The 9,359-nt window shown below is 37.6% G+C and overlaps 1 non-coding gene across 1 annotated transcript; it reads left to right on the top strand.

Annotated features, from left to right (window-relative positions):
- The first annotated feature begins 3,319 nt into the window (after positions 1-3,319).
- LOC130942469 (small nucleolar RNA R71) lies at positions 3,320-3,427 on the top strand. Its single transcript, XR_009071039.1, has one exon. It is a non-coding gene; the product is annotated as a small nucleolar RNA R71 (small nucleolar RNA).
- Positions 3,428-9,359: the final 5,932 nt, after the last annotated feature.

Raw genomic sequence — 9,359 nt, 5'->3', positions numbered from 1 at the left:
TTTCAAGAGCCAACATTCATGAACAACAAATTCAAAAGACATATGCACTGTTCAGGCATACATTCAGAAGTCAAAGTGTTGCCACCACATCAAAATAATTAATCTGTTATAAAATTCAAAATTCCTGCAATTCTTCTCTTTTTCAATTAAGAACATTTTTCATTTAAGAAAGGTGATGGATTCATAGGACATTCATAACTTTAAGGCATAGAGACTAAGACACTAATGATCATAAGACACAAACATAGATAAACATAAAGCATAATTTTCGAAAAACAGAAAAATAAAGAACAAGGAGATTAAAGAACGGGTCCACCTTAGTGATGGCGGCTTGTTCTTCCTCTTGAAGATCTTATGGAGCGCGTGAGCTCCTCAATGTCTCTTCCTTGCCTTTGTTGCTCCTCTCTCATGATTCTTTGATCTTCTCTAATTTCATGGAGGAGGATGGAATGTTCTTGGTGCTCCACCCTTAGTTGTCCCATGTTGGAACTCAATTTTCCTAGGGAGGTGTTGATTTGCTCCCAATAGTTTTGTGGAGGAAAGTGCATCCCTTGAGGCATCTCAGGGATTTCATGATGAGAAATTTCCTCATGCTCATGTCTATGAGTGGGATCTCCTATTTGCATTGAGCTCCTTTCACACAGATATCCATGAGGATTTGGTCCAACCTTTGATTAAATTTGACCTTTTTTGAGTTTGAAAAGAGACCTCGGGGATCACCTTCTTCTTGGCCACAACTTCATAGAAGTGGTCTTGATGCACCCTTGAGATGAATCTCTCCATCTCCCATGACTCGGAGGTGGAAGCTTTTGCCTTCCCTTTCCTCTTTCTAGAGGTTTCTCCAGCCTTAGATGCCATAAATGGTTATGGAAAAACAAAAAGCAATGCTTTTACCACACCAAACTTAGAAGGTTTGCTCGTCCTCGAGCAAAAGAAGAAAGAAGAGAGTAGAAGAAGAAGAAATAGAGGAGATGGAGGTGGCTTTGTTCTTCGGCCAAGGGGAAGAAGTAGTGTGTAGGTTGTGTGAAAATGAAGGAGTGAAGATGGGTTTATATAGGAGGAGGGGGTATGGTTCGGCCAATATGGGTGGGTTTGGAAGGGAAAGTGGTTTGAATTTGAATGGTGAGAGTGGTGAAGAGAATAGTGGGATTTGATAGGTGAGGGTTTTTTTGGGAAGAGGTGTTGAGATGATTGGTGAATGCGTGAAGAAGAGAGAGAGTGGTGGGGTAGGTGGGGATCCTGTGGGGTCCACAAATCCTGAGGTGTCAAGGATAATTCATCCCTGCACCAAGTGGCGAGCAAAAATGCTCCTTCTGCCATTCCTGGCGTTAACCGCCGGGCTGGTGCCCATTTCTGGCGTTTAACGCCAACTTCTTGCCCATTCCTAGCGTTAAACGCCAGTCTGGTGCCCCTTTCTGGCGTTAAACGCCCAGAATGGTGCCAGACTGGGTGTTAAACGCCCATTTGCTGCCTTCACTGGCATTTAAACGCCATCAAGTTTTCTTCCAGGGTGTGCTATTTTTCTTTCTGTTTTTCATTCTGTTTTTGCTTTTTCAATTGATTTTGTGACTTCCCATGATCATCAACCTATAGAAAACATAAAATAACAAAGGAAAATAGATTAATATAACATTGGGTTGCCTCCCAACAAGCGCTTCTTTAATGTCAGTAGCTTGACAGTGGGCTCTCATGGAGCCTCACAGATGTTCAGAGCAATGTTGGAACCTCCAACACCAAACTTAGAGTTTGCCTGTGGGGGCTCTGTTTGACTTTATTTTGAGAGAAGCTTTTCATGCTTCTTCTCCATGATAACAGAGGGATATCCTTAGGCCTTAAACACAAAGGATTCTTCATTCACTTGAATGATCAATTCTCCTCTGTCAACATCAATCACAGCCTTTGCTGTGGCTAGGAAGGGTCTGCCAAGGATGATGGATTCATCCATGCACTTCCCAGTCTCTAGGACTATAAAATCAGCAGGGATGTAATGGTCTTCAACCTTTACCAGAACATCCTCTACAAGTCGATAAACTTGTTTTCTTGAATTGTCTGCCATCTCTAGTGAGATTCTTGCAGCTTGTACCTCAAAGATCCCTAGTTTCTCCATTACAGAGAGAGGCATGAGGTTTATGCTTGACCCTAGGTCACACAGAGCCTTCTCAAAGGTCATGGTGCCTATGGTACAAGGTATTGAAAACTTCCCAGGATCCTGTCTCTTTTGAGGTAATCACTGCCTAGTCAAGTCATCCAGTTCTTTGGTGAGCAAAGGGGGTTCATTCTCCCAAGTCTCATTACCAAATAACTTGTTATTTAGCTTCATGATTGCTCCAAGGTACTTAGCAACTTGCTCTTCAGTGACATCTTCGTCCTTTTCAGAGGAAGAATACTCATCAGAGCTCATGAATGGCAGAAGTAAATCCAATAGAATCTCTATGGTCTCAGTGTGAGCCTCAGATTCCCATGGTTCCTCATTAGGAAACTCATTGGAGGCCAGTGTACGTCCATTGAGGTCTTCCTCAGTGGCGCTCACTGCCTCTTTCTCCTCTCCAAACTCGGCCATGTTGATGGCCTTACACTCTCCTTTTGGATTCTCTTCTGTATTGCTTGGAAGAGTACTAGGAGGGAGTTTAGTAACTTTCTTACTCAGCTGACCCACTTGTGCCTCCAAGTTTCTAATGGAGGACCTTGTTTTAGTCATGAAACTTTGAGTGGTTTTGATTAGATCAGAGACCATGGTTGCTAAGTCAGAGTGGCTCTGCTTAGAATTCTCTGTCTATTGCTGAGAAGATGATGGAAAAGGCTTGCCATTGCCAAACCTGTTTCTTTCACCATTATTGTTGTTGAAACCTTGTTGAGGTCTCTGTTGATCCTTCCATGAGAGATTTGGATGATTTCTCCATGAAGGATTATAGGTGTTTCCATAGGGTTCTCCCATGTAATTCACCTCTTCCATTGATGGGTTCTCAGGATCATAAGCTTCTTCTTCAGATGAAGCGTCCTTAGTACTGCCTGGTGTATCTTGCATTCCAGACAGACTTTGAGAAATTATATTGACTTGCTGAGTCAATATTTTGTTCTGAGCCAGTATGGCATTCAGAGTATCAATCTCAAGGACTCCTTTCTTCTGATTCATCCCATTGTTCACAGGATTCCTTTCAGAAGTGTACATGAATTGGTTATTTGCAACCATTTCAATGAGTTCTTGAGCTTCTGCATGCGTCTTCTTCAGATGAAGAGATCCTCCAGTAGAGCTGTCCAATGACATCTTGGACAGTTCAGACAGACCATCATAGAAGATACCTATGATGCTCCATTCAGAAAGCATGTTAGAAGGATACTTTTTGATCAATTGTTTGTATCTTTCCCAAGCTTCATAGAGGGATTCACCTTCCTTCTGTCTAAAGGTTTGGATTTCCACTCTAAGCTTACTTAATTTTTGAGGTGGAAAGAACTTTGCCAAGAAGGCATTGACTAGCTTTTCCCAAGAGTTCAGGCTTTCTTTAGGTTGTGAGTCCAACCATATCCTAGCTCTGTCTCTTATAGCAAAAGGGAATAGCATAAGTCTGTAGACCTCAGGGTCAACCCCATTGGTCTTGATAGTGTCATAGATTTGCAAGAATTCAGCTAAAAACTGATGAGGATCTTCCAATGGAAGTCCATGGAACTTGCAATTCTGTTGCATTAGAGAAACTAATTGAGGCTTAAGCTCAAAGTTGTTTGCTCCAATGGCAGGGATAAAGATGCTTCTCCCATAGAAGTCGGGAGTAGGTGCAGTAAAGTCACCAAGCACTTTCCTTGCATTGTTGGCATTGTTGTTGTTTTCGGCTGCCATGTCTTCTTCTTGTTTGAAGATTTCTGTTAGGTCCTCTCCAGAGAGTAGTGCTTTAGCTTCCCTTAGCTTCCACTTTAAGGTCCTTTCAGGTTCAGGTTCAGCCTCAACAAGAATGCTTTTGTCCTTGCTCCTCCTCATATGAAAGAGAAGAGAACAAGAAAGTATGGAATCCTCTATGTCACAGTATAGAAATTCCTTGAGGTGTCAGAGGAAAAGAAAAATAGAAGGAAGAGGTAGAAGAATTCGAACTTATCAAGAAAGATAGAGTTCGAATTGTGCATTGAGGAGGAGTGTTAGTCCATAAATAGAAGGATGTGAGAAGAAGGGAAGAAATTTTCGAAAATTAAAGTTGGGAAAGAAATAAAGTGATTTTTGAAAAAGATTTTTGAAAGTAGAAATCAAAAAGATATGATTGAAAACTATTTTGAAAAAGATGTGATTAAAAAGATATGATTGAAAAGATATAGTTTTAAAAAGATTTGATTTTTAAAATTAATGACTTGGCTAACAAGAAATTTAAAAGATATGATTCACACATTAAACCTTTCTCAACAGAAAAGGCAACAAACTTGAAATGTTGAATCAAATCATTAATTATTAGCAAGTATTTTTGAAAATGGAAAGAAATTGATTTTGAAAAATTATGAAAACTTGAAAAAAATTTGAATTAAAAACAAAATCTTCCCTCTTGTGCCATCCTGGCGTTAAACGCCCAGAATGGTATCCATTCTGGCGTTTAACGCCCAAAATGCTACCCCTTTGGGCGTTAAACGCCCAGCCAGGTACCCTGGCTGGCGTTTAAATGCCAGTTTTCCTTCCTCACTGGGCGTTTTGAACGCCCAGCTTTTTCTGTGTAATTCCTCTGCTGTATGTTCTGAATCTTCAATTCTCTGTATTATTGACTTGAAAAGACACAAATTAAATTTTTTTTGAATTTTTTAATGATGAGGAATAATCAAAATGAAACTAAGATCAAATAAACATTGCATGCAAAACACCAAACTTAGAAGTTTGTATACTACTGACACTAACAAATTGAGAATGCATATGAGAAACAACAAAACACTCAAGACAAGAGAATTTAAAGATAAGAGCAAGGAAATCATCAAGAACAACTTGAAGATCAATGAAGAACATAATGCATATGATTTTCGAAAATTAGAAGAATAAAGACATGCAATTGACACCAAACTTAAAATTAGACACTAGACTCAAACAAGAAACATAAAAATATTTTTTATTTTAAGATTTTATAAATTTTTTTGTGATTTTTCAAAAATTGAGTGGAAAAGAAAATAAAGAGATTCAAAATTTTTAATAAGAATTCCAGGAATCATGCAATGTTAGTCTAAAGCTTTAGTCTAAAGAAATTAGACATGGCTAGCCAAGTTTCAGCAGGACATTGCATTCAAGAGCTAAATTGATGAGAATCAATCAGCTTTGGTGATGATGAAAACATCACCTTGAAACTCTAGAATTCATTCTTAAAAATTCTGAAGAAAAATACCTAATCTGAGCAACAAGATGAACCGTCAGTTGTCCAAACTCAAACAATCCCCGGCAACGGCGCCAAAAACTTGGTGCACGAAATTGTGATCATCAATGGCGCCATCAACATGGTACGCTCAATTGCAATCTCAACTCTTTATCACAACTTCGCACAACTAACCAGCAAGTGCACTGGTCGTCCAAGTAATAAACCTTACGCGAGTAAGGGTCGATCCCACGGAGATTGTTGGTATGAAGCAAGCTATGGTCATCTTGTAAATCTCAGTCAGGCGGATTCAAATGGTTATGGAGGATTAATGAATAAAACATAAAATAAAGATAGAGATACTTATGTAATTCATTGGTGAGAATTTCAGATAAGCGTATGGAGATGCTTTGTCCCTTCCGTCTCTCTGCTTTCCTACTGTCTTCATCCAATCCTTCTTACTCCTTTCCATGGCAAGCTGTATGTTGGGCATCACCTTTGTCAGTGGCTACAATCCCGTCCTCTTAGTGAAAATATTCAACGCGCTCTGTCACAGCACGGCTATTCAGCTGTGGGTTCTCAATCATGTCGGAATAGAATCCAGTGATTCTTTTGCGTCTGTCACTAATGCCCCACAATCGCGAGTTTGAAGCTCGTCACAGTCATTCAATCCTTGAATCCTACTCAGAATACCACAGACAAGGTTTAGACCTTCCGGATTCTCTTGAATGCCGCCATCAATTCTAGCTTATACCACGAAGATTCCGATTAAGGGATCCAAGAGATATCCACTCAATCTAAGGTAGAACGGAGGTGGTTGTCAGGCACACGTTCATAGGTGAGAATGACGATGAGTGTCATGGATCATCACCTTCATCAAGTTGAGGAACAAGTGATATCTTGGAACAAGAATAAGCCGAATTGAATAGAAGAACAATAGTAATTGCATTAATACTCGAGGTACAGCAGAGCTCTACACCTTAATCTATGGTGTGTAGAAACTCCACCATTGAAAATACATAAGAACAAGGTCTAGGCATGGCCGAATGGCCAGCCTCCAATGATCTAAGAACTAGAAGTCCAAAGATGATCAAAAGATCTAAAGTGATCCAAAGATGTAAATACAATAGCAAAAGGTCCTATTTGTAGAGAACTAGTAGCTTAGGGTTTACAAAGATGAGTAAATGACATAAAAGTCTACTTCCGGGCCCAATTGGTGTGTGCTTGGGCTGAGCATTGAAGTTTTCATGTGTAGAGACTTTTCTTGGAGTTAAACGCCAGCTTTTGTGCCAGTTTGGGCGTTTAACTCCCATTCTTGTGCCAGTTCCGGCGTTTAACACTGGGCAGTTTTGAGCTGATTTGGAACGCCGGTTTGGGCCATCAAATCTTGGGCAAAGTATGAACTATTATACATTGATGGAAAGCCCAGGATGTCTACTTTCCAACGCAATTGAGAGTGCGCCAATTGGGCTTCTGTAACTCCAGAAAATTCACTTTGAGTGCAGGGAGGTCAGAATCCAACAGCATCTGCAGTCCTTTTCAGCCTCTGAATTAGATTTTTGCTCAGGTCCCTCAATTTCAGCCAAAAAATACTTGAAATCACAGAAAAACACACAAACTCATAGTAAAGTCCAGAAAAGTAAATTTTAACTAAAAACTAATAAAAATATAATAAAAACTAACTAAAACATACTAAAAACAATGCCAAAAAGCGTATAAATTATCCGCTCATCACCATGACACAGTAGGGGTTACCGGAGTACCTTTTGAAATTGGGACCAGAGATACACAGGATACAGGAGCTCTAGCTGAGTTCTAAGTTCGTCAACAGTTTTAGGATAAAGAGAAGGTCTTCTTAAACGTGAAGACTTATAGCATCCGCCGTGGGGTTGAGTATAAAGTGTTGGAATCCGATCATCGTAAGTACTATGGAAAGTGTAAGGAGTTTGGAAACGGGTGCACATGGTTGATTCAGATTAGTTTTCACCAGCACAAAGGTATTTGGGAGGTAAAACGGTATAATGGACTTCATATTTGTTTGACCACATCGATATCTAGTGATCATATAATTCTTGATTATCATGTGAGATGGGCCTTCATGCTGCCTATGATTAGAGCTGATGTTGCCGTGTCAATCAAGATACTATAGAATGCGAGAGAGACATATTTTGGTTTTAGACCGACTTAGAAGAGGATTTGGTTGGCTAAGTAGAAGGCCGTGACACATATTTACGAAGATTGGGAAGAGTCATATAATAAGTTGCCGCGATGGGTACCGGGTGTGCAGATCACGATACCAGGTAGTGCTGCAGTGTTGAGGATGAGTCCTGTGCAAGTTGGTGGGCAAGTCGATGAGTCATCAGCTTATTTTCATAGGCTTTTTTGGACATTTCCATCATGTATCGAAGCCTTCTAGCATTGTAAGCTGTTGGTTAGTATCGACGGGACCCACTTGTACAGAAAATGATGGAGTACACTGCTCGTTGCGATTGCTTAGGATGGCAATTTCAATATTATTCCTGTTTCATTCACACTTGTAGAAGGTGAGAATGCAGAGTCGTGGTTATTCTTTCTATCTCACCTTTGGCAACAGGTAACACCTCAGCTGGCTATTATATTCATATTGGATAGGCACAATGGGAACAAGGCTACTAGGATCTGGACTACAATGAACGAGGCTGACCTGAACAGACCCAAAAGATGTGGGTTTTGCAAATAGTGTGGCCACACACATAGCTATGTAGGAGGTGTCCACAGGGAGGAGTCAACATTGGTTCTACTTCCGCCAGTAATATGTAGGGTTGTGTTTATTTAGTGTAATGTTTTGTCGGATTTACTTTGATGATGGTGTTCGTTGTAAGGTTTATTGTTCTTTGCATTCTCACATGACAGATAATTGAATTTCATCATCTGGTTTTCGGATATGTTACGGATTTTTTACTCGTGTTATGAGACAGCAGTATAATACATTATGAAATAGTCATATAACATACATATGCTTCTAAATAATATGATATACATGTGCCTCTAAATAGAATAAAATACATATACTATAAATATGTTGTTTCTCAGCAAGATATAACTAGCATCAAGATAAATTTGCATACATAAGAAATATAAAAAATAGATAATAAAAATATAATGAAAAGATGAACATACATTTCATACTAACAATGAAAAAATCAGAAAAGAAAACATGATATTGGTGCAATTCTAAATGATATAACATAACATATGATAAGTGACGGACCCAGAAAAATTTAGCAGTGAGGGCAAAATGTAATAAAAATTAGGTATAGATATTTTTTTGACTTCTCACGATACTCAACAATTTAAGGACTAATCCGTCATGAATTTAAATTTTATTTAAGAGTTTGCAATGAGTTGCTACACATACGAGACAGAATTCGAATCCCAATACTTACTTAAGCGAACGACTAAGTTGATCATTTGACTATTCTAAATTAGTTTAGATATATTTAAAATTTTAAATTAGAACTATCTATACATATTGATAAGAACTAGAAATATACACACAATTACTTATTATAGTATTTAAAATGATAAAAATATAATTACACACAGTATAATATTCAAAATAACAGAAAAAAATTATAATGGCTTTCTTTTTATTTTTAATATGACTAAATATTATTTTTTTATACATATTCTTAAACAGTTATTTTATTTTTTATTATTGCATATTTATTTAACAAATCTACTTATTATAGTTTTTATAGTATAAATAAAATTTTTTAACCAAAATAATACAGCATTAATATATAGATGATATATTTTTTTATCTTAAATGATTTTTGAAAAATTACTAATAATTTAAGTTGTATTTAATTAAAAAACTAAGTTTCAATTTAATTATCAATTAATTAACTAATATAACAAAGTTAATTATCACTATTTTTTGAGTTTATTTATTTATTTTTATACTAAATCAAATTTAACAATATAATTATATGTGTTAAGTTTAACAAAATATCTATTTAACATAAAATACGAAAGAATTATTTATATTTTATTTTGGAATAAACATAATAT

Source organism: Arachis stenosperma, chromosome 7, assembly GCF_014773155.1.
Source record: "Arachis stenosperma cultivar V10309 chromosome 7, arast.V10309.gnm1.PFL2, whole genome shotgun sequence".
Classification (NCBI taxonomy): domain Eukaryota; kingdom Viridiplantae; phylum Streptophyta; class Magnoliopsida; order Fabales; family Fabaceae; genus Arachis; species Arachis stenosperma.
This window is presented reverse-complemented; position numbering and strand designations above follow the sequence as displayed.